The 26,105-nt window shown below is 45.1% G+C and overlaps 1 protein-coding gene across 1 annotated transcript in view; it reads right to left on the bottom strand.

Moving 5' to 3' along the window:
• The window catches only part of LOC141046860 (uncharacterized), a 39,711-nt gene that overhangs the window by 1,899 nt on the left and 11,707 nt on the right, over positions 1–26,105 (bottom strand). The window lies entirely within an intron of this gene.

Genomic DNA, 26,105 nt, shown 5'->3' with positions numbered 1-26,105 from the left:
ATTTTTCATTGTTACAAAGAAAAATGGGGGTCTCAGTCCTTGCCTTGATTTCTGAGAACTAAATAAGATCACCGTTAAAAATATCTACCCACTTCCACTCATCCCCGACCTATATAATCAGCTTCTGGGGGCCAAGGTGTTTTCTAAACTTGATCTGAGATTGGCTTTCAATTTGATACGCATCTGGAAGGGTGATGAGTGGAAAATGGCATTTTTAATGTCTGAGGGTCTGTTTGAAAACCTTGTCATGCCTTTCGGATTATCTAATGCACCTGCTGTGTTTCAAAATTTTATGAATGATATTTTCTCTGATTGCATTGGAAGACTTGTTTTAATATACCTCAATGACATTCTAATTTTCTCGCCAGACTTGGACACTCACCAGGAACATGTCCGTGTTGTGTTACAGAGACTGAAGGAGAACTCTCTGATTGATAAATTAGAGAAATGTGTTTTTTCTGTGCAGGAGGTCTTACTAGTCAATTTATCTCTTTATCCCCACATCTAAGCAGGTTCTTGACGCTACCTTGCTTGGCAAACTTCTTAATAATATTGTGCACTGTTGAAACAGGGATACCGAGATCTTTGGAGATGGCCTTATACCCTTTGAAAGTCTTGGGTTTGCAAATAATATCAGTTCTGAAGTCCTCAGACAGCTCCTTTGTTTTTATCATTGTGCCAAAGGAACAGGGCCTAGCATGTGGCTTTTTAAAACACTGATGTCATCATTCATTGGCTAATTCATGTCACATGGGAATCGACAAATAATCACAGTTGATTTGTGATTTACCACAGGCAATTTTCCATACTAACTTAATGCAAAGGGTGCCAATACCAGTGTCACAGCAAGCTTTACGCTTTTCTATTTTTCCATCCCATTGTTTATTGTTCTGCCTTCTTGCACATATGACACTGTGTGGATTTCAGCATACAGCTAAACCCTTCATCCACTCCCAGTAAGAAGACTGTATGGCTGCTTAAGTCTATGTTTATTGGGATGATATGGACAGCAATGGGAGATGATAACAGATGGTATAGTAGAACACAGTAGTAGATGATATCAGAGGTTGTTGGACACAATTGTGGATGATTTCAGAGATTGTTGTACAAAGTTGTGGATGATTCGGGTAAAAACTATAAGAAACAGATAATACAGTATGTCAGTGCTAGCAGATAATATCACAGCAATACACAAGGTGCTATCATAACAGTAAAGCAGTGATACAGAGTGCTGTTATATTAATAGCATGCATTATACAGAGGATGAGCAATACAAAATACAATGCAGTGAAACAAACTTAGGCTGCAAGCATTACATTAACTGAACAGAAAATGCATATAACTACATGCAGAGCAAGAGCATTACAGAAGCTGAAAATGCATTGCAAATATCATGGGGGGCCACATTATGGCAGCTAACACAGATGCATAGCACATAATTGCATTAAACTTTACCAGAATCTGCTTGATATGAGCAGTGGTTTTGCAGGGAGCTGAGCACATGTGAGTACCTCAGAGGTCCGGGAGAAATGGTTACATGCTGCTAACCCAGAATCTGGTGGTGTGGTTCTGAACAGATTAACCATTAAAGGTACAGGATTCTAAATCCATGAACAGGAAAAAAAAGGGCAACTATGACATCGAATGACCATAGCTGGAACAGCACCTAAGAAATGTCTTGCTGCACATGAATGGGCAGAACATTTATTGTTTTAAATTATTGTTTAGCATTTCCTCTTTTGCATTTACCATGAGTGCTCTAAACAAAAACTGTTTCACTTGATTCATTTCTTCAGGAGATATTCCACATCATGTACTTATACTTCATGGGTGCTAATAACAATGAGCAGAACTGCACATACTGTTTTGAGGGTATTTTAACCAATATTCATTCAATTTAGAAAACAATTACTCTGTTGTGCAGATGTCATAGGATCATAGAATCGTAGAGTTGGAAGGGACCTCCTGGGCCATCTGGTCCAACCCCCTGCTCAAAGCAGGATTCGCTAAATCATCCCAGTCAGATGTCTGTCCAGCCTCTGTTTGAAGACTTCCATTGAAGGAGAACTCACCACTTCTCGTGGCAGCCTGTTCCACTCATTGATCACTCTAACTGTCAAAAAGTTTTTTCTAATATCTAATGTGTGTCTCCTCCCATTCAGTTTCATCCCATTGCAGATGTAATAGATTCCATATTAAAGAGGTGACCATCTAGTTCCAAGACTAAAAAAGAACAAAAAATTTATATATAAAAAAAGTAAATTGCTCACATTTTCAATTGCATAATGAGGAGAATTCACAAAACCCCATTTGGAAGTGTTGGCACAAAGGTTATCTGACAGTATAACAATAATACCAAGGAATCTTCTAGAGGCCACTGTCTAAATTCTAGAACTGTGACCTTAATAAGTCATTTGATCTTTTTATGTATGAAGTGCAACACAATTAATTATAAACTCCGTAGGCATAGATGCTGTGCCTGAGGTCTCTGCATATTGCTATGCTAAATTGGTATACGGGAATATGCAAAAAATACAAACAATACATGAAAACAAGCATTCCACTGTTAACCCCAATTAAATAATTCATTGGAGTAAATCCCTTTTGATCTTCTAAAATACAGTACAATAATTAAATATATTAGCATTATTTATTGTTCCCTCCCCAAAAAATCCTCATTGATAGCATAATTATTGGAATGAAAAAAGCTGTTTCTATATGAAATTGTACCAATTTATATCAATAGTGGATGAAAACATTAGATATAGATATATCCAGCTCAACTAATGGTATATTCAGTTTGTGTACATGGTGGCAGGGCAGTGCATGGATAAAGTCTGTGTCGACAGCGGGCAGAGTTACAAGGAAATGTGTGTATCCAGCATCTCATCCACAGGAGAGGGATGAAAAACAGAAAACTTTATTTAGTTCATGTTAAAATCTAAGTGGTTAAAAATCCATGAAAAAATGAAGTAGAAAATATGTAGGAATGAACCTCCTTATGTGTTTTGAACAGATATGTTCTTACACATTGTGCAATTCCATTATACAGACTTAATTTCATAGCAGGGAAAAAGGAAATGGCGTTTCTATAATGATAAACAGAATAGCGTAATAAAAAATAAAATTATGGAATATACTGTAGCATTTCAATGTGTTATTTCAATATATACATGAGGTCAGATCTAATATTTATGGCTTTTGGAATTTGAGTATCCAAATTAAAGATCCAGGAAATTTCCTTGTATTTAAGAGTACGCAATTTAGGTGTGAATACTTTTTCAACCACATTAGCTCTTAAAATGCTAACATCTAGTGATGAGTGAACGTGCTCTCCACTACTTGGTACTCACCTGAGTATCACTGTACTTGGTGTACTCGGCGAGCACCGAGCATTTCCGGGATTACTCGACGGGAACTCAGGTCTCCACCCAGCATTTTTGGTGGACTTTAGAGACCTAGTCACACTGCAGGGATTGTCTGCCAGGCTATGAAACGCCACAGCCATCTTTGTTGTGGTCGTGCAGTGAATGGCTGGCTGCACAGCATCATCAGGGTTATAAGTGATCGGACTCCACCCTGCTCGGCACATTCAGCTCCGGATTGAGATAGTGTAGGGAGAGCGGCTGCCTTGATAGGGTCAAAATTGGGGGTTTCTTAGTTAGTGTGGGGTCTACCATTCTAAATACTCACATCCAGCTAAACCAACAGTCCTTCTAAGAACTAATTCCAGAGTATATAGGTTCCAGTGTTAGGCAGGAAGGGTAGTGTACGTCGCTCTATACACATCAGTGCAATGTCTGCAGGCACTGTATGTGTGTATATAGAGCATTGCATACATCAAGAGGGTCCATTCCCTTTTTGTGTTCTGGTGCTGCTGCTGTTACCTGTGGGATATATTAGCCGTATATAGCTAGCCCCAGGTGTAATTGGAATACAGGTCACATATTTTTTGGTGTGGTATCTCCGTGCCGGCTCATATCTGTGCGTGCTCAAAGTTTGGCCAGTTTACGGCTGTTTTCTTTTTTTTGCCTGCCTGTCACTTTTGGTTAAATATAGCACTAGTTAGCCCAAAAACAAACAAACAGGGCACACATTTGTCGTAGTGGTATCTCCGTTCCAGCTCATATCTGTGTGTCCTCAAAGTTTTGCCAGTTTACAGAAGTTTTCTTTTTTTGTCCTGGGTGAAACTGTACTTATATACAGCAGTATGTTGCATTTTTTGAAAAAAGCAGGCCACATTTCACAGTGGGGTCTATCTCTGACATGCCTTATACATCCATGTGCCAAAAATTGAGGCATTTTAGACCAAAATCCCTTTTTAGGTAGTCTGTCACTCTCCTCATATCCATCAGTCTTTTGCATTCACCAAAAAACAAAGAAACATTTTACAGTGTGGTACCTCTGTGACACGCCTCATACGTCCGTGTGATAAAATTTTATTTGCTTGTCTGGTACTCAAGTTATATACAGCACTATGTTGTATTTTTACAAAAAACAGGCCACATTTTACAGTGAGGTCTATCTCTGACATGCTTCATACATCTGTGTGCCAATAATTGAGGCATTTTAGGCCAAAAATCCCTTTTTTTGGGCAGCCTGTCACTCTCGTTATATCCAGCAGTCTTTTGCATCCACCAAAAAGCAAAGAAATATATTTCACAGTGGGGTCTATCTCTGACATGCCTCACACATCCTTGTGCCAAAGCGGAGGCATTTTAGGCCAAAATTCCCTTTTTTGGGCAATCTGTCACTCTCGTTATGTACACGAAGTGCCTGGGCTGACAAACTTTTCCCCATGGGGGTACATTTTTTAAAAATATACTATGGGCATCATAGACACCCTTGCTAAAAATTGGATGCCTATAGCAGCACAGAACACGTTAACCCTAGTGATTTAGTGGTGAAGAATGAGGAAACATAATGATAAAGCATACTGAAATCAAACAAATAAATAAAAAATGTGAATCCACCTATGAAAGAAAATAAGAAAAGGGAGGGGCGAACACAGGTTCATAGATATGAAGCCAGAATGTGTCCAACGAGATGTGTTTGTCCCTAGCAACAGCTCAGAGACAGGGATATAAATTAAAATAAAATATAATAGTATTTCAATATTTTTCTATCGTAGAGGTATACACTAGGTCTTAAGAGGATGGTCCAGAGATAGTAAAACTGGAAAATATAAGAATAAATGGGAAGAATATACGTACATCTCATTTTTATGACAGTTCCCCCTGGGGGAGTAACATTTGTTTTGGTTTCAAATTAGTAACGGGCATCATAAAAACACCCTTGCACAAAAATTGAGTGACTTTTGCATCACGGAATACGTTCACCCTGGTGTTCTACTGGTTGTGGATGATGAGGATAAGGAGGAGGATAACAACAAACAGACAAAATCAGGAAGCGGATACCACTGTGTGGTTGTGAAGAGGTGCATGAGAATACACATCCACAAAAAAGACAATGTATTTGAGGTTATGTTTCGCTGTTTTCATTTGGTGGTGTACAGAAGTCTTGCCCAATCCAGCCCTTGTTCATTTTTATAAGTCAGCCTGTCAGCATTGTCAGTTGACAGGCGGATGCGCTTATCTGTTATAATTCCCCCAGTGGCACTAAAAACCTGCTTTGACAGAACGCTAGCAGCAGGGCAGGCCAGGACCTCCAAGGCGTAGAGAGTCAGTTCATGCCACGTATCCAGCGTGGATACCCAATAATTAAAAGGCACAGAGAAATCCCGGAGAACGTTTGTACGATCTGCAAAGTACTCCTTCAGCATCTTCTCAAACATTGCACTTCTTGTGTCAGCACCTCTTGCCTCTGTGCCGGCACGATTGGAGGGTCTGAGAAAACTGTCCCAGAACTTTGCCATTGTTCCACTGCCTGAGCTGGATTGTACTTCTGTCTCTCTCACTTGGACTCCTTGGTTATACAACAAATTCTGATGTCTGTTGCCAGTGTTCTCACATGGGAATTTTTTCAGTAATTCCGCTACAAGGGCCCTCTGGTACAGCAATATTTTTGTACACCTCTCTGGCTCTGGAAGAAGAGACTGAAAGTTCTCTTTGTAGCATGGGTCTAGAAGTGTCACCAACGAGTAATGAGTGTCACCGAAAATTTTGGTAATGCGAGGGTCACGGAAAACTCAGCGCAACATAAAGTCAGCCCAATGCGTCCCAGACTGCTAACAGGCAACACTTCCGCGTCGTCACCAAGGGGATGACTGACCATGCTGTCCTCCTCCTTGTCCTCAGGCCTACAACACTTACAATGAACCTCAGTAAGATCATAATACAAATATCATTGTAAATACCTTCTTGTAAAAACACCTCTGTATTTTTAAGCTCCCCCACCTCATTTTAGATTGTAAGTTGTCACGAGCAGAATAGTTTTGTTTGGGTTAAATTTTTGTTATCGTTGTTACTTAGTGTAGATTTTAAGCTGCCACGAGCAGGGTAGTTTTATTTGGGCTTAATTATTTTATTATTGTTATTGTTGTTATATAGGACTGTTGTGTTTGAAACTGTTAAACTGTAAATATGTTTTCGCTCTATAATAACTTTCAATTTTCAAATTAGAACACAGATAAGCAGGATAGAGACGTTAATTATGGTGTAATTGACGCTCATGCTCTTGGTGGATTCCTCAATGTTTTGGAGGATGGAATACATGTCAGACATCCATGTCCACTCCTGAGATCTTATGTGTGAAGTCAGAACTGAATACCAACAACCTTGTTGATGCTGGTAGACTAGTCACCAGCTGCCCTCTTCTGCTCACAAATCCTTTCCTGTTAGGTATGGCGGAACGCACCAAGTTTAAATAATAGGAGGTGTGTTCGCCGCCCGGGGTCCACCGTGCGGTAGATGTAAAGACCGCTGCTGGATAATGTCAGACTCGCTAGGAGGCGGAGTACTGCACTTGGGTTGACGTCACCTGAGGTGCTAGGACAGACTTTGTTTTAGGCACAGAGATACCCTAGAGTAAAATAAGGCGTAGACGTCAGGCCTGTTACTTCACAGGGCCAGCTGGCGTGTGACGTTGCAGCCGCGAACGCCAAGAGGTGCTGCAGAGTGCACCGTCGGATGCTAATGTAAGGTGCGGTAAGCACAGTGGCGCATAGCTTGCCACTACCTGGCACTGACTAAAACATACACTCTGTCCACATTCATAATATCAGAGGGCAGGGGTTTCCAATGAGTCAGTCACCAGACACATGCATCCGTCACCATAAGCAAATAAGGTCTACACTAGCGCATGGCCGAGCCGCCATGAGGGCTTTTTATAGCCATGCGCTTCCGGGACCTTCCAGTCTTCTGAGAAGGACCAATCAGATCCGAAGCAGGACCTGAGCATGTGACCCCTGCTCTCCAGTGAGAGGTCATCTTGTGGGCATGCCCAGTAACACGGCGAGAAGACTTAGCCTCTGGAGCGGTTCCCTGCAAAGCAGGTTGCGCTACCATTGTTGGACCAGAGGTGGCAGCAACATCCAGACTCAGAGAGTGGGTCTGAGCAGAACGCCTGGATCGCCAAGATTGCTGAGCAGGTCCCTGAGCGGTTGGAGGGGTAATGGGAGACCGCTGGATGTACGGCTCTGGATTCCTGTTGTGCAATCTCAGAAATCCGACGCCTAACATTACCCCCCCTCCCAAGGCCCCCCCTCTGAGCCTCGCTATGCTCAAAGGCCACAATCAGGAGCGGGGCATGGATGTTCTCCACCTGTTCCCAAGTCCGAGCCTCCGGCCCATGACCCTTCCAATCCACCAAATAAAATTTTTTGCCACGGACAAACATGCATCCCACAATGGTGTTAACCTCGAACTCGTCAGATGACAAGTCTGATGACCCGGCAGATGACTCGGAAAACACGGCCATGTGAACTGGTTTGAGGAGGGACACATGGAAATGTCCGAAATGGCTAAATGTGGAGGAAGAGCCAGGCGGTAGACCACAGAACTAACTCGCTCGAGAACCTTGAAAGGTCCAATATATCGCGGCGCGAACTTGGGGAACTCGACTAGCAGCTTAATGTTTCGAGTAGAGAGCAACACCATGTCGCCGGGGGAGAAACTTGGAGCAGGTTGCCGATGCGTGTCGGCAGACACCCTCATCCTTTCTTTAGAGGCATGGATAGCATCCTGTGTGCGATCCCAAATGTTGCGAGCCTCCACTGCCCAGTCTGCCACCCTGGAGTCAGCGGAGAACACTGGCATTGGGACAGGGACGCGTGGGTGTTGGCCGTAGTTTAGAAGAAAGGGCGTCTGACCAGTGGAATCAGCCACTGCATTGTTCAGGGCAAACTTAGTCCATGGTAGCAAGGAAGCTCAGTCATCCTGCCTGGCAGAGACAAAATGCCGCAGGTCCGTGACCAAGGTTTGATTGGCTCTCTCAACCAAGCAGTTCGTCTCGGGATGGTAAGCGGAGGACAGGTTTAGCTCAATGCTGAGTAGACTGTAGAGCTCCCTCAAAACCGAGACGCAAACTGGGGACCTTGATCACTGACAATTTTATCCGGCATGCCATGTAGACAGAATACATGTTTTATGAACAGAGTGGCAAGACCACGAGCGGAAGGCAACTGTGCGAGTGGCACCAGATGCACCATTTTGGAAAAATGGTCGGTGACCACCCAGATGACCGTACTGCCACCAGACTTGGGCAAGTCAACCACAAAGTCCATGCCAACCATCTCCCAAGGTCTTTCCACCAGTGGCAGAGGATACAATAACCCCGCCGGCCTCTGTCTAGAGGATCTGTTCCGTGCACACGAGACACATGCTTGTATGTATTCCTTAATATCTCGAGCCATATGCGGCCACCAATACGACCTTGCCAGGAGTTCTGTGGTCCACTTATTGCCAAAGTGACCACCCAACCTGGAGGCGTGTGCCCAGGTGAGAACCTCCGGCCGTAGCTGAGGAGGCACCAAGGTCTTGCCCGGTGGCAGTGACTCGAGAGCAACTGGAGCCACGGTTGTAAAGCTCTCCGGCGGGAGAAATAGCCATGGCTCAGCCTCTCCTTCTTCCGCTGAAACCACCGAGCGCGAGACAGCATCCGCACGGACGTTCTTCTCTCCTGAGAGGTAGTGCAAGGTGAAGCGGAAGCGTGAAAAGGAGAGCGACCACCTAGCTTGACGAGAGTTCAAGCGCTGGGCCGTTTGTAAATAGACCAGATTTTTATTGTCCGTGTACACCTGGAAGGGAAACTGTGCTCCTTCCAGGAGATGTCTCCACTCGGAGAAGGCCAATTTCATCGCTAGCAGCTCCCTGTCGCCGATGGAGTAATTCTTCTCCGCCAGGGTGAAGGTCTTAGAGAAGAAGAATCAGGGATGCTTCTGACCTTGAGCATCCTTCTGGAAAAGGACTGCTCCTGCACCGACGGAAGAGGCATCTACCTCCAGGATAAACAGTTTATCCACATCGGGACGATGTAAGATGGGAGCGCCAGCAAAGTGAGATTTTATAGCGGAGAAGGCCTTGGAGACCTGTTCAGACCAAGCATTAGGATTAGCTCCTTTCTTCGTGAGAGCAACCAAAGGAGCTACCAGTGTGGAGAAGTGAGGTATAAACTGACGGTAATAATTGACGAACCCCAAGAAGCACTGCACTGCTTTGAGTGAATGGGGTTCCTGCCAGTCCATTACCGCTTGTAGTTTGGCCAGATCCATAGCCAACCCCTGGGCCGAGATGATGTAGCCCAGGAACGGAAAGGACTCCTGCTCAAACTGGCACTTCTCCAGCTTGGCGAAGAGAGAGTTCGCCCGCAGACGGTCAAAGACCCTGCAGACGTCTCTCCGGTGGGTGGTCAAATCTGGCGAGAAAATTAGTATGTCATCCAGAAAGACCTCCACCGAGGTAGAAAGCTTGTCACGGAAGACGTCGTTGACGAAATTCTGGAAGACAGCAGGCGAATTACAAAGGCCAAAGGGCATGACCAGATATTCATAGTGGCCATCCCTGGTATTAAAAGCTGTCTTCCATTCGTCTCCTTCGCGAATGCGGATCAAGTTGTACGCCCCCGTAGATCTAATTTCATAAAGATCCGGGCCCCTCGCAACCTGTCAAATAATTCCGAGATCAGTGGAAGAGGGTATTTGTTTTTGACTATTATAGCGTTGATACCTCTGTAGTCAATGCAGGGACGTAACTCTCCACTCTTCTGTACGAAGAAGAACCCTGCACCAGCCGGCGACACCGACTTTCTGATAAAACCTCTATCCAGGTTCTCCCGGATATATTGAGACATCGCCTCTGTCTCAGTGAGTGATAGCGGATACACACAGCCTCTAGGAGGTTCTGTGCCTGGCAGGAGATCTATCGGACAATCATAAGGGCGGTGCGGCGGGAGCGTCTCCGCAGAATTCTTAGAGAAGACGTCTGCGTACTGGTGATAAGGTTTAGGAAGCGCCGTGAGATCCGCAGGCACTTCAGTGAAAGCTACCTGAACACTGCCCCTCAGGCACCTTCCCTCACAGTCCTTGCTCCAACCCTGTATACTCCCTGAAGCCCAATCAATATGAGGGGAGTGACAACGGAGCCAGGGAAGTCCAAGAAGCACCTGGTCGATGCCATCTGGCAAAATGAGCAGGGACAGAATCTCATGATGAGAGGGTGAGATAGAAAGCCCAAGTGGAGCTGTCTAGTGGGTCACTTGGGATGGTAAAGGTGCACCGTTAACCACCCTGATGTTCAGAGGTTGGGGCAGTATCACCAGTGGAATAGCGTGTTTCTGGGTGAAGATCGAGGACATAAAGTTCCCCTCGGCCCCGGAATCCACGGTAACCTCTGCCTCCCAGGTGGAAGCCCCACTATTTAAAGTGCCTCGGAATACCGGTTTGGGTGAAAAGGGTTCCCTATTGGACTGACCACCAACTACGGCCACTGGACGTGGTCGTTTTTTCGACAGCTGAGGACATGTGCTAGCCGAGTGACCAAACTGTCGGCACTGATAACAACGTACGGAGCTTCGCTTGGGGCCGGTGCGAGACACCTCCATAGGTTCGAGGATGAGAGCTCCTGAGTGGGATATCTAAGCGGCTCGGTGAAGGTGGGAGCCAAGTTAACCCTACGTCTGGATTGCGGCCGTTCTAATCCGCGCTCCGTAAACCGGAGGTCAATGTGGGTGGAGACGGCAATCAGTTCCTCCAGACTTGTGGGAACCTCTCTAGTAGCTAGAGCATCTTTGACGTGTTCAGCTAACCCTCTTCAAAATACCGGGACTAATGCTTTGTCCGACCACTCTAATTCGGAAGTCAGTGTCCGGAACCAGACGACATAATGGCTAACCGAGAGCGACCCCTGTGTTAGGGATAATAATTGGAGAGAGGTATCGTGCGTGATCTGTGGTCCCAAAAAGACCTGCTTCAGGGCCGCGAGGAACTGAGCAGCACCCTGAACCACGGGATCATCACGTTCCCACAATGACGTAGCCCATTCTAATACCCTGCCAGACAAAAGAGAGACAATAAACCCCACCTTAGCCCGCTCTGTAGGGAACCATGCAGCCAGTAACTCGAGCTGAATAGAGCACTGGCTCATGAATCCCCTACAGGTGGCGCTGTCACCCAAAAACTTGTGGGGGAGCAGGAGGCGAGAAGTTGTCGGTGTGGGCGTAAGTGCGGGCACGCGTGAGACAGCCTCTGTGACTGTCTGAGCAGCAGCTAGCGCAGCATTCGCGGCTGAGGTGGTGCTCTCAATATCCACCAACCTGCTCTCCAGCTGCCGAATGTAGCGCTGCAGCTGCTGCAGGTCTGCCATTACCAGCCAGACCCTGGCGCTAGTGTAGTGTTAGGGACGGCGGAAGGCACCAAATATAAATAATAGGAGGTGCGTTCGCCGCCCAGGGTCCACCGTGTGGTAGATGTAAAGACCGCTGCTGGATAATGTCAGACTCGCTAGGAGGCGGAGTACTGCGCTCAGGTTGACGTCACCCGAGGTGCTAGGACAGACTCTGTTTTGGACACAGAGACACCCTAGAGTAAAATAAGGCATAGACGCCGGGCCTGTTACTTCACAGGGCCAGCTGGCATGTGGCGTCGCAGCCACGAACGCCAAGAGGTGCTGCAGAGTGCAGGACGGTGGAAGGTACAGCCGCTTAACGACAGTGCTGGGGAACCGGACACCGTCTGACGCTAATGTAAGGTGCGGTAAGCACAGTGGCACATAGCTTGCCACTACCTGGCACTGACTAAAACATACATTCTGTCCACATTCATAATATCAGATGGTAGGGGTTTTCAATGAGTCAGTCACCAGACACATGCATCCGTCACCATACACACATAGCAAATAAGGTCTACACTAGCGCATGGCCGAGCCGCCATGCGGGCTTTTTATAGCCATGCGCTTCCGGGACCTACCAATCTTCTGAGAAGGACCAATCAGATCCAAAGCAGGACCTGAGCATGTGACCCCTGCTCTCCAGTGAGAGGTCGTCTTGTGGGCATGCCCAGTAGCACAGTGAGAGGACTTAGCCTCTGGAGCGGTTCCCTGCAAAGCAGGTTGCGCTACCATTGTTGGACCAGAGGTGGCAGCAACATCCAGACTCAGAGAGTGGGCCTGATCAGAACGCCTGGATCGCCGAGATTGCTGAGCAGGTCCCTGAGCGGTCGGAGGGGAATGGGAGACTGCTGGATGTACGGCTCTGGATTCCTGTTGTGCAGTCTCAGAAATCCGACGCCTAACACTTTCCAACATCTGCAATGTAGAGTTCCAATGCCTGGGGACATCACACACCATTCAGTGAGCCAGAAGCTGCAAGTGCTGCTGAAGCTGGGCAAGGGCGGATGTAGCTGACTTTCTAAAGTAGGTATGAAAAGCATTGTACTTTTCCTAGCAGATCTGGCAGCTCCGTGTCGCTTTTCAGAAAACGTTACCAATGAGGTTAAACACATGAGCCAGGTATGGCATGTGTGTAAGCTCGCCTCGCCACAAAAGCAACCACCGGGTTCCAGCCATTGTCATACACAACCATGCCTGGCTGTGGGTTCAGCGGTGTCAGCCACAGATCTGCCTGCACTTTCAGAGCTGTCCACAACTCTTCATCATTGTGCGGTTTGTCACCTAAACATATTAGCTTCAGCAGAGCCTGATGCCGCTTTGATGAGGCAGTGCTGCAGTGCTTTCAGCTTGTGACTGATGTTCTACTTTTGGAGATGAAGGCTGAAGAGGAGGCGAAGGAGGAGGGGGAGGAGGTGCAGAAGCTGTAGACTGGGGGGCAACCCAGATTGATGTAGGGCCCACAATACTCAGGGTTGGGAGGACGTGCACCATACCAAGGTCGGAGTGGGTCCACTATGTTAACCCAGTGTGCCCTCAATGAGATGTACCATCCCTGACCACATGCACTTGTCCACGTGTTTGTGGTTAAGTGGACTTTCCAAGTAACAGCATTGTGGAGGGCAGGGGTAATGTTGTGGGACACGTGCCAGTGTAATGCCGGGACTGCATACCAGGAAAAAGCTACATATCCAAGCCCTTGCCTCCTCCTGCCCACTACAACTCAAAAATGTTTGTGCATGCCCTCATGATCTCCCGCCTCGACTATTGCAACCTTCTACTCTCTGGCCTCCCCTATAGCATTCTGGAACCACCCAAATCCATCCTAAACTCTGCTGCTAGAGTAATCCAACTGTCCCTCTGTTATTCCCCAGCCTCTCCTCTCTGCCAGGCCCTTCATTGCCTTCCTATTGCCCATAGGCTACAGTTTAAAACCCTAACTATGACATACAAAGCCTTCCACAATCTGTCTCCTCCATACATCTATGACATGGTCTTCAAATGTCCAACTGGGTCATGACTTGTTCTACGCTAACCCAGTGTGCAGTCAGTGAGATATACCATCCCTGCCCACAAGGACTTGTCCACGTGTCCGTGATTAGGTGCACTTTCCCTGTAACAGCATTGTTGAGGGCCCTGGTAATATGGGACGCGTGCTTGCTTGTGTAATGTCGTAATGGCAGACATGGAGAAAATATGGCAGGTGGGGACCGAGTACCTTGTGACGGTCACCGCCAACAGGTTGTGGAAAGCTTCCATCTACCACGAGCCTAAAATGCAACATTTTGAGTGCAAGCAGACGAGAAAGGTGTGAATTTAGTCCTGTGGCGTTGGCTGCGTATTTCCTCTTGCGTTCCATGTACTGGGGTATGGACAACTGAACGCTGCATTGGGACAAGGACGTGGACGTGCTTGTTAATGGTGCTAGTTAAGTTTGTGTGCATCTACAGATGCAGGGCAGGAAGGCATCTTTGCATGCACCATGGACAGGGGATTGGCTTGCAGTGGTATCACCCACAGACACTTCATGAAGCCTGGTGTTCAACCAAAAAGTCGGGTGCTTTGCTGCCATGTGCCTGATCATGCTGGTGGTGGTAAGGCTGGTAGTTTTGCTACCCCTGCTGATGCGCGCATGGTGGTGGTGCAAATGGCCTTTTTGGGGTTATCGTCCGAGTCTTTAAAAACAACAAGACTGTTAGGTGGACATTCATTGTCTCCCTCTCCCACACCACCTCATCACCTTGACACCTGTCTTTCGGTGTTCCCCAAGGCTCAGTTCTAGGACCGCTATTCTTCTCCATATACACCTTTAGCCTGGGACAGCTGATGTAATGGCATGGTGTGCAATATCATCACTACACCAATGACACGCAGATATATCTATCTGTACCTGACATAACCTCGTTACAGACCAAAATCACAAGTGTTCCCGCTATATCATCCTTCTTTTCTGCTCGCTTTCAAAAAGTGGACATGGAAAAATGAGAATACATCATCGTTCAATCATCTCACGCTGAGTAGACATGAGAGCTGAGTTTGCATCATTCGGTACCCCTTTAGCAAGAGGGAAACTTTGCCCAAGAGAAAATGATTTTCCAGAAATTCATGGCCTTTTTTTTTTTGCAGCTGTGATCTTCATCTTCTTGGTGTGGATGTGGTCAGGGTCGGACTGAGGTGTCTGGGGCCCACCAGGGGAATGGACTCTAGGGGCCCACCCTACAGCTATATGCAAATATCTGTCAGTCGTTATCCCCATTATAGTGGAGCTTCGACTGTAAAACACAGGTGGCTCCTGTACATCCACTGTGCGCCCCCATAACTGGGATGTATAATTATGGTAGTTTACATTAATGGGGTTCTTTGGTTGAAACAAGTTATCACCAATCCATGGGCTTCACAGGATAGGTGATCGCTTAGGTCCGACCATTAGAAACTGCACCGATTGGAAGAATGACGAAGTTTTATCGTTGATAGAACACTTATCCCCATTTTAAAATGGAGCGGTAGGTGGGATGTCTGACCACATCTCCATTCATTCTCTTTGGGGCTTCTAGAAAAAAATAAGTGCAGCCACGGAGGGAATGAATGGATCAGTGGTCAAGTCAGACATGCCACTCCAGTCTAATGGGGATAAAAAGTTTCACATTTTGCCGAATGGGTCCCAGCAGTTAGACCCCCACCAATCAATACCTTATCACTAGAGATGAGTGACTTTGCCTTTTTTCGGGTCGAGTTGGTTTTCACGAAACCTGACTTTCGCAAAAGTAGGGTCGAACGAAATTGGCCAACTATTGTGAAAAGTCGAAGTCCGACTGAAACGCGAAACCCAATGTAAGTCAATGGGGAAGAAAAGTCGGCAGTGAGTGGAGGACAGGAAACACAACTAGAGTGCCCATTTTAATGCCAAAAACATCAATTCGTATTCCTTAAACTTGTCAACCTTAATTTACTTTATAATAATAGTTAGGCATTGAAAACTGGGGATTATTTGGCTAAAGTGGTGTGGCGGGGTAGTGCTGGCTCCAGATTTTTGTGGGCCCAGGGCCAAAGAGTGTCATTGGGCTCCTTTAACACATGCCACAATTCATGATCCTCTGATACGGCAGAGAAATAGCGGTATAGTACAATGAAAAATACTTCACTTCTTACATCACATGACTGATATCCATTTTAAATTCTCCAATAGCTCCAAAAACAGACAGTATATTCCTCCATACAGTATTATGGCCACCGCATAGAGCACCATACAGAGTAATGAGGCCCATATATTTTTCCATACAAAAACATTGGTCCCATATAATGTTCCATACAGTATATAATGAGCTCCACATAATGTTACAGTATATGTTGTTCACCATGAATGAAGCTCCAGTGTCTTATGAGCCCAAATAATGCTCCATATATAATGGACCCCATTTCTAATGCTCCAGTGTATAATGGGCCCTGTAAATGCTGCTCCAGTGACTGATGTCCACCTTTGGAATGCTCCAGTGTATGGTGGGCCCCAGATATCATTCTCCAGAGTATCGTGCTCCCAAAAAATTGCTCCCAACCTTTAAAACAATTAAATAAGTCTCCTTGCTAGGGAATCCCTGTACTCTGACTCCTCATCGTCCCCATCTTCCATCTCTCTGCACTTGGACTGTTTAGGCAGAGGGCGTACAGACGTGATGTCATGGCGCACTTTGACCAGAATGTCACTGTCAGGAAAAGTGTTTGGTTTCCGGGGGCAGTATGGTTGCAAAGCTGAACCTTAAAGGAATGTCTAGAAGGGCACCACCAGGAGTGGAGCCTGCGGCTTAATTGGACTCAACACGGGCAACCTCAACCATGCCATCCACAAAAAAGCTGCACAGATTGCAAGCTTAATTCCATTAACGAACGAGACACAGGCATGCCCCCGCGGTCCGTGTCCAGCTTACTAGAGGGACACGCGAGATCGGCCAATAACAGGTCTGTCATGCCCTTACATGTCTGGGGCTGCACGCATGCTACAATAAAAGGACCAGCGTGTATCGCTTACAGGTGCGGATAACATGCTGAACCCCATTATTGATGGGGATCTGGGATTACAATTCTTCCCCGCGAACAAGCATTTCCCAGTAAGTGCAGGTCAACCATAATTCTGGAATTAGGCCTAAATGGGATTCCAGAAAGAATGTGAAAAAATTAAGTATCCAAACCACAGGTGCTGTAGCTTGCTTAACAGCAGGGCTCCTCTGCTGAGTAGCACACAGTTCTTACATAAACAGGCGGCATAGCTTGGTTCACGGGTGGCCAACTCTGCTGAGTAGCATACAGAGTTACTAGGCCCAAAGTATTAAGTGGTGTAAATGCAGTTAAAAACTAGTTCTTTCATAAACAGGCGGCATAGTTCGGTTCACGGGTGGGCTCCTCTTCTGAGTAGCAGACACAGTTACTAGGCCCAAAAGGATTTTCAGGACAATATGTGGTAAAAAATTATTAGAAACACACACGGTGTTGCTCCTTCAAAGGTGTACTACACCGCTGGCTACCAGACACCGCTACTATGCCCTAAAACTGACTATTATCATTGAAAACCATTATTAATGTGAAAAAAAAATACGCTTTTGTTTAACGAAACGTTCTCGAATGGAAACTCGAACAGCCTAATTTTAATCAAAGTGTTGTAGTTCGACGAACGGATAAAACACCGCCCAAAACAGCTAGAATTTGAACTTGGCCAACAGTTCCACTCAAACACCACTCATCTGTAATCAGGAGGCAGACTCAGACAGTCTCAGGCACAGTATGGATTCGACAAGATTGCAGAAAGTTGAGAAAGGGTACAGTATCACCGGATAACAGGTATATATAGCATAGTTTAAACATTTAAAATCTCCGTGTTTATTTCCGGAGTCCAACAAAGACACTCACAGCTTCAGACAACAATCTAAAAAGTAGAAAAAAGGAAATGTTTTTGAAGTGTACACCAGTATACACTGTTGGGGTATTTTTAAATCTTCATATATATTTCTGTCTCAGTAAGACAGTCCAGACTCTCCGCAAGAGGAAATGAGATGGATAAAAGTACAGACATAAAGTCGAGTGATTGCAGAAATTTAGGAATTACTAATCACGGGAAAAACTCCCGGGAGAATTCTCAGTGGCGATGTTGACCCTCAATTACTTTGTGTGTGGAGACAGCGAAAACAGTTCTTTGTGAAGAAAGGGTTGCTGTATCGCAGTACCGTTGATCCCATCACCGTTACTCATCTCCATCAAATTTTGATCACAGGGAGAGATGTAGACATGGTCCTCACTGCCTATCATGATCTGTCAGGTAACTTTGGAGTGCAAAAGACAGAAGCCACAGGCTGTAGGCGATTCTATTGGATTGGCATGAGAGGGCACATTTAAAAATGAGGGCAGGAATGTCACAAGTCTGTGAGTAGGAAAACTGTGAAAGCTGATGATAAACCACCACTGCATCTCATTGTGAGTCGACGTCCATAAGAAATGGAAGCCATTGATCATCTGAAGCTAGAGTCCGGCCAGCAGGACAGGGCATAGCTACATCTTAACCATCATCTATCAGTTCACCAAATTTGTAGTTGCAGTCCCAGGGAAGGATTTGACAGCCCAGACAACACAGTGGAGGAGCAGGGAGAGGTATATATTGCAAATGCTGGGGCCCTGCCCAAGCAAGGGGGGCCCACTCGTGGGCGTCGGTACTAGCACTGGGCCCCTCATAGTACACCGGTGTGTGTGATGGCAGGTGTGCACCCCCACCATCAGAGACACTTGATTGCACTATGAGGGACCCTGTGCCAGTGCCGGCACCCAAGAGTTGGCCCAACCACCTGTCCAGGGCAATGCCACTCGCACGGTTGCATGCGCTAGGTGGTGACCCGGCCATGGGGCGGAAGACAGCCCAGTTAGGGAGGTTTAAAAAATGGCATATCTTGATGTTGGACATTCAGCGGCTGCAAATGGAGGAATTGGAGAAGTCCGAGAAAGAGTAGGGAAAAAGCGAGCCATTTTTCTGGCAACCTATGTGTCATCAGGGAAAGGTGGGACAAAATCCTTTGAAACCCATGCATGGTTCATTTTAATGAAGGTTAGATCATCAACATTTTGGGTCGACAGACGGGTCCTTTTTTCTGTCAGGATTGAGCCAGCAGCACTGAAGACTCTTTCCGATAGCACACTAGCAGCAGGGCAAGCAAGCTCCTGTAAGGCATATTGTGCCAATTCAGGCCAGGTGTCCAGTTTAGAGGCCCAGTAGTCAAAGTGGAATGACCTGTGAGGGAGAACATCGATATGGGACGAGAAGTAGTTTGTAACCATAGTTGACAACTGCTGTCTCCTGTCACTTTCAATCGATGCAGTATTACCAGTCGTGTGAGCAGGACTTGAGAAATCAGTCCACAACATGGTCATGAAACCCCTGTCTCCAACGCCACTTCTGATGTGTGCACCACGAACACCTCTTACATGTTGCCCCCTATGGCTCGTGAGAACCATCACCGCTGATGTGTGCTGGGAATGCCTCAAACAAACGGTTTACCAGAGTTGCTTGTTTGTTAGCCAATATTAGGTCAAGGTTCTCCTGTGGCATGATGTTTTGGAATTTGCCTTTATAGCGTGGATCTTGGATGCTGGTCAACCAGTAGTCGTCATCGTTCATCATTTTGGCAATGCGGGGGTCCCTTTTTAGGATCAGCAAGGCATAATCTGACATGTGGGTCAATGTTCCAGGTGTCAATGATGCACTGCGAGTGCTGGGTGGAGGAGCACTTTCAGGCAAATCCACATCCCTCCAGTCACGCACAAACCCTGTACCAGACCTTGCCACGCCAATATTTTCTCTTGCCCCACGAGAAGCATCCTCCTCCCCTAAATAATCATCCCCATCATCATCCTCCTCCTCCTCTTCCTCTGCTTCCTCCACCTCGTCCAGGAGAGGTCCTGGAGCAGACAATGGCTGACTGTCATCAAGGCTTCCCTCCTCCTCTTCCTCATCCTCCTCGGCTGCAGACGCCTGCTTCTTAATGTGCGTCAAAGTTTGCATGAGCAGATGCATAAGTGGGATGCTCATGCTTATGATGGCGTCGTCTGCGCTTACCAGTCGTGTGCATTCCTCAAAACACTGAAGGACTTTACAGCTTCGACCACTGCACACCCGACAACTCCATATCTGCCCTCAAAGTGAATGGCTATGAATCCTCCCACAAATGCATTACAGCCTGCCTCTGTTCGCACAGGCTCTCAACCATGTGCAGGGTGGAGTTCCACCTTGTTGCAACGTCGATAATTAGGCGGTGCTTGGGAAGTTGGAGCAATCGCTGCAGCTTCTGCATATGACTGGAGAGTACGGGCGACCAGCGGATGTGCGAGCACAGTCTTTGGACCTTCTGGAGCAGGCCTGTTAACTCTGGATAATTATTGATGAAGCACTGCACCATCAGGTTCAAGGTGTGAGCCAGGCAAGGTATGTGTCAGAGTTTTGAAAGGGCTATGGCTGCCATAAAATTCCTGCCATTATCACTAACTACCTTGCCTGCCTCAAGATGTAGACTGCTCAGCCACGACTCAGTTTGTTATAATAATTGTAATAAACTTCTTTCTTTTGTGTGCATGGGTGTATGTGTATATATATACCCATGCGTGTATGTATGTATGAGTGTGTGTGTATATGTATATATATATATGTATGTATATATGTATCTATGCACATGACTGCATATATGCCATTTATTTTTGCTTAAGACTTTGAAACTCTTTTCAGCTGATGTAATACATGGGTGTTACTTTTGGGTGTTACTTTTTGTGAACGTTAGCACGTTTCCTTGTCTTACATGACTTCTCTGGTAACTCTAGATAAGGATTTCTAACAAGCTCAGCATACTGTATGTACTCTTTTTTGCAAACGCAATGTTCCAACACCCTTTTGGCTTTGCTATTTAAACTCTTAAGAATATGTATTGAGTTAGACAGAGGACTCCTCACATCTTGTGTGGTCGTCATTCTCGCTCCATGCCGGCATGTCCAATAAAGAAGCATCTTACTTATTCAGGTCTGGGCGATTTCTAATTGGAAGACTGAAACTCCCATGACATTTTGGTGCGTTGGCCGGGAATCCAACACCTTTCCCTCACCGGTGAGTACTGTAAACTGTGCACGGGGGAGTCTGGGACTCCTTAAGTAAGTCCTCCGCCTTGACATTAGGCGTCACCAGGGGCATTAATCAGTTATCCCGGTCTGAGGGAAAGTGACGGATTTCGTATAGTCTAAGGATCTCTGGGAATCGTCTGTATCTGAATACAGGTAAGACCATTTAATAATTTTCATTATATTCGGTAACCTTGTTAATCCAGTATGAATGTTATTCTTGGAATTGAATGGGAACTGTGATGGTAGACTTTTTCCAATTGGGGTTTGTGAGAGGCTCTTGTAAGTTGCGAAGCTCCATAGATTTGGAGTTTGTTTGTTCTTTTAAGATATTCCGCTAAATAACAATAATCTCTATTTATTTTATTTTTTATTTTTTGAATGGGTACAAAGCCAGTGTGAGAAGGCTACTGTGGAATAAAAAACTCCGTGTGCACGTTAAATTGATCTAGATGGGAGAATCGAGGGAGATTCTCGTTAGATTAACCCCTTAATGACAGCCAGTATATCTTTTTTCTGACCTGAGATATAAGAGAATATCATCCCCACACAGGTGACGATCCAGCAGCTGTCGGCTGTCTACTATAGCTGACAACTTGCTGTATCCTGCTATACCACTTTGCATTAATTCCTGTAAATCACCTGAAGGGTTAATAAACTATCTGACAGAAGTTTTCAATATGTCAGGGGGTGCTGTTTTTAAAAAAGGCTACTAAGGGGTTAAGGAATCCGGTATAAGATAAATTTTTGCCGGTATTCTGTTTTGTCTTCTGTACTTTGTTGAATGTTGTTTTCTGTTAAGTGTGCTGTTTTGTCTGTCTTTTAAAACTACATAGAACTAAAACGCCATAAATATATGTTTTATGTTACACATGAGACTCCTTGAATGTTATCTTGAGTGAATGTATGAGGATTGAAATAATAAATGTATACGTCCAATAAATGTATACGTCCAGTAGGCGTGGTCAACAGTCATCTGTGGACTGGAGACAAATCATAGGTTATTATAGTGGTATAAATCACCTAGGTACATGTCACCTGATACCCATAGAGAATATTCTATGTTGTTTTGTTATATGTTTTTCTTTTAATAACACAGAGTGACTGAACCCTCCTCGTTTAAAAAGTGGACACAAAGTCAGATTTGTGGCGGTCAAATGGGACCTTATCACGATCACTGAGGAGTTAGTAGAGTCCGCGCCGGTGGTGCTCTGAATACCTGATTTTAAGAACGGGAACGTCTCTGGATATAAAGAGGCGGTGTCATTAGACTTTATCTCAGCACTTCAGGTCTAGGAGTACGAGGGAACTTTACTCCTGTCTTATGTCTCTGTATACGTGTGTCTGTCCAATCCCTAACTGTGGAAGCTGTTGTATGTTGTGTGTTTGTACTGTTACACTGGTCAGAAGTCCCTGTGAGCATATTTATCTCGTTCAGATCAGTGACCACATTTATCATCGTGACCCCATTCCTTGGGGACCGTTCACGTTTGTCACACTGTGTTGTCATACTAGGCCCTTACAGGCCTTCATTGGACGGAGATGGCAAGATATAGAGATACAAGCAGGTAAATATCTGGGACATAGTGTAATCAGTGAGGATTATTTAGATCCTGGATATTAGGAGCAGTAATTGTATTGTTTCTATTGTTTTTTTTTGTCTTCTTGTTGACATATGAATTCCATTGATATTTGTCAAATTTCTTATAAGTGGGTAGAAATCCATTGTGCTCCAGGGTTTATATTGTGTATAGTCCTTATTTTGTTGTTTGTCTTTTTGTGTTTAAGAATTTTATGTAACATCATTATGCGACTTTATCCCATAGATATATATTTTAAGACCTTGTCCTCATTGTAAGGCAGGATTGTTATTGACCATTTCATCTGATGGCTGGAAAGTTATTAATATTGTACCAAGAGGGTATCCCTGGAATGAGACTGGATATGGTCCTTTCTCATCAGGTACCCAGAGAGAACAGTCTTCAGATCCAATGTGTAATGTGTCCTTATTGGTAACTTATAGGCCTACCTCTTATATATTGTAACAAATAGAGAGTAAACATTGTAGATCCCTGACATTGTCTTTTTAGTCTTGACAAACAAGGAGTAGGCACCACCCAGAGCACACAGTCCTGAGGGTGGGGAGATAAGCTGTTAACATGAGGATTGTTGTGGAATGTGTTTGTGGTTTGGAGATAAGAAGGGGCCACTAGGAGACCCTGAATTTGTCCTTTGACAGATGGGTCGTATTGGATGATAAACTTAGTTTAAAATTTGGTACAAGAAATGTGTAATGAGAGGAAATATTTAATTTGGCTAAAGTAGAAATACATTTATAAAAAACACTGTATTTCCAGAAGTAACCGTCCTTGTGGGAAGCCATGAGGTCACTTTTCTTGTTGATTCAGGAGCCACTAGAACCTTAGTCCATCCAGAAGAGATACCGACTATTGGACTGTCTGCTGCCTGCATAGTGGTAAAAGGAGCAAGTGGTAAGACACACAGAACCATTGTCTACACCTGTGGAGACACCGGTCCCTCGGCACAGGTAAAAGTGCAATTACACAAATTATAATATCAGCTGTGTGGGAGGGATATGATGCAAGCCCTGAGCCTGGGAATAATTCCTACTGCTGCCGGACTATAGGTGAAATCCATGGCTGAGACAGTGGTGCTCCAGGGGTATGGAGAATCCAGATATTATTACAGTCTAGATCTAATAACTGCAGGACCATCCTTTATTACTGAGTCCTTCATCAAGGAAGCAATAGATAAAGGTATACAAATGTAGATATTCACACAACTGAAGAACTACACTGCACCATGTACTACAGGTATTTCAGGGGTCCTGATGTAAAATATGAGAATTTTCATGCTCTAGATTGTTCTTTGCACACCATATACTGGAATTATAAAGGGGACTGTGCCGTCAGGTGTAAACTGTCAGAACAAATTAAATTGTTGTTTTTGCTTTTTAGAGGTACTGTGCCACATGTTTCCCTTTCCAGATGTAAAGGTAGATCATGGAAATTCCTTGGTGATTTTGTTGAAGAGTGTAAGGAAAGTAACGATGGGAGGATTTGGGTGATGGCTAATTTTACAATGCCAGACTGCAGGCATATTCACAAGTACTAACGTGGAACACCATTTCTAAACCCAGTGTCCACCTGCAGCGAGGCAGGGGAACGAGTGAGAAATGCTGATCCTTTCCTAGAATTAGAGGAAGAATTGACCACATACCCAGAATCTTTGTGGTCCTCATGACCTGCAGATGTGGGATTGATAATAGGGGTGATTATACTCTGTCCAGCTCACCTTGTAACACAGCCTTGTTTCCAGTAGGGAGGGCGCCCCCATCTGTAAACAAGGCAGTGATAACAAGAACCCCACAGTGCCGGACCCCCATACTCTGCTGAATGACTGGAGGCCGGAACATAAGGTCTTTACAGTGATATCAGTAATGTCTTCTTCAGCATCCTGGTACATCAGATAGCCAGGTTTGGTTTGTATTCACATATAAGGGGAGCAGGTATACATTCACTAGAATCCCACAAGGGTACTGTGAACTACCTAATATTGTTTTCCAGGTAAAATTGGCTAACCTAGCTGAATGTGAGTCACCAGAAGGTAGCCAGATGCTCTTATATGTGGGTAACATGCTATTAGCATTTAAAAAAAAAAGAAAAAAAAAATTGGTAACAAAAGGGGTTCTTTAAAGATGCCCTATATGTATGAACTGCCCAGTGACCTCCTAAGATATGTCACAGTATTGAGCAATGGCATAAGCTATGTCTCAACAGGAGGGATGGTAGAGGTCATATCTTACGTATTTATGATGTATGGCTTTACTAACTATTAAAATTTTTGTTTAATCTGCATTACTTGTGCAAAAATAATTCCTAAAGGAATCTGAGACCAGAGAGAGGACAATGTCCTCACCCTGAATACTTATTCCAACACATTTGTATGGATTTTATGGAACAAGTGTAGGGAAAAAGTACGGCCTTGTTATTATGGATGCTTTCAGCAGGTGGATTGAAGCTGTCCACCCTGGTGCATTAATGGTACCGAAGGTCCTTCTAAAGGAAATCATACCCAGATTTGGGGTTCCAGAAAATATATAGTAAACTAAGTAATGTTATTATTACCAAAAACATTGTCAATTGAGTTAGGAAACCGCTGTGCCTGTCATCCTCAGTCAGCCGGACTGGTTGGGAGACACAGTGGGAGCTTGAAAAACAGGTTGACGAAGACCATGCAGGAAACAGGAAAAATTGGTTGTACTGTCTCCTATTGGTTGTACTAAATATGTATGTCACATGGACATCTGTAGTGCTGACAGGCTTTGACATCATATACGGGAGATCTTTTCTGTTACCTCAGCTAAAATCCTCTAAAAGGATAGATGAGGAAGTTGATTGTACATTAGCAGAATATATGGCTAAGATATTAACTCACAAAGAAGTTTCTACTCGTAGTTTTGTTCCAGGAAAACCCACTAACAAAACCTGAGATCATGAAACCTGCAGACTGGGTCCTTGTGAAGGTGATAAAGAAGAGACACCAGCACCATCCTAAGTGGGAAGGTCCTTACCAAGTCCTGTGGACTTCTCCTACTGCGGTCAAGATTCTTGGATCCATCTCTCATATTGTAAACTTGTCAGACAGGTAGGGACAGAGTAGGATCTGACTTGCTTGTCAAAGTCCAGCTACAAAGGGAGGTTTTTCCACAAGGGAAAGCTTGTCTCAAACTGGTGAAGTCTCCCATTCATCCCCCTACCCGGACAAGACGGTCAGATCTAGGATGTGTACATCAGGGTTAGTCACAGGTATATTCTTCGTGACCATGGTGATGGGAGATTGGAGGGTAATAGACCCAGCAGGAGAGGAAAGTCCAGGGTGGTAGAATGGTTTCAGATTTAAGACTTTCAATCTTACTTTTGAAATTGGGCAGGAGGCCGCCATGTTAGTGGATTTCTGTCTGTTGTATAAATGATACAGAGACAGGGAACAAGCTGTGAAACTAGCAGTCTGATAAGTATGTTTGTGTTATGAGCTCTAATAGCAGAGGTGATGGATGTGTGTGACTGGAGTAAAGCAGCATGGACAACTGCAGCCCGAGACTATAGGTATAAGCCTTAAGGCTACATAGATTTAAAAGCCAGATTCCCCAGTAGGAAAAAGGAGATC

This window comes from Dendrobates tinctorius, unplaced genomic scaffold (assembly GCF_039654945.1).
Source record: "Dendrobates tinctorius isolate UK_male_01 unplaced genomic scaffold, ASM3965494v1 ptg000122l, whole genome shotgun sequence".
Classification (NCBI taxonomy): Eukaryota; Metazoa; Chordata; class Amphibia; order Anura; family Dendrobatidae; genus Dendrobates; species Dendrobates tinctorius.
The sequence above is the reverse complement of the archived record's forward strand: the minus strand, read 5'-3'. Positions and strand labels throughout refer to the sequence as shown.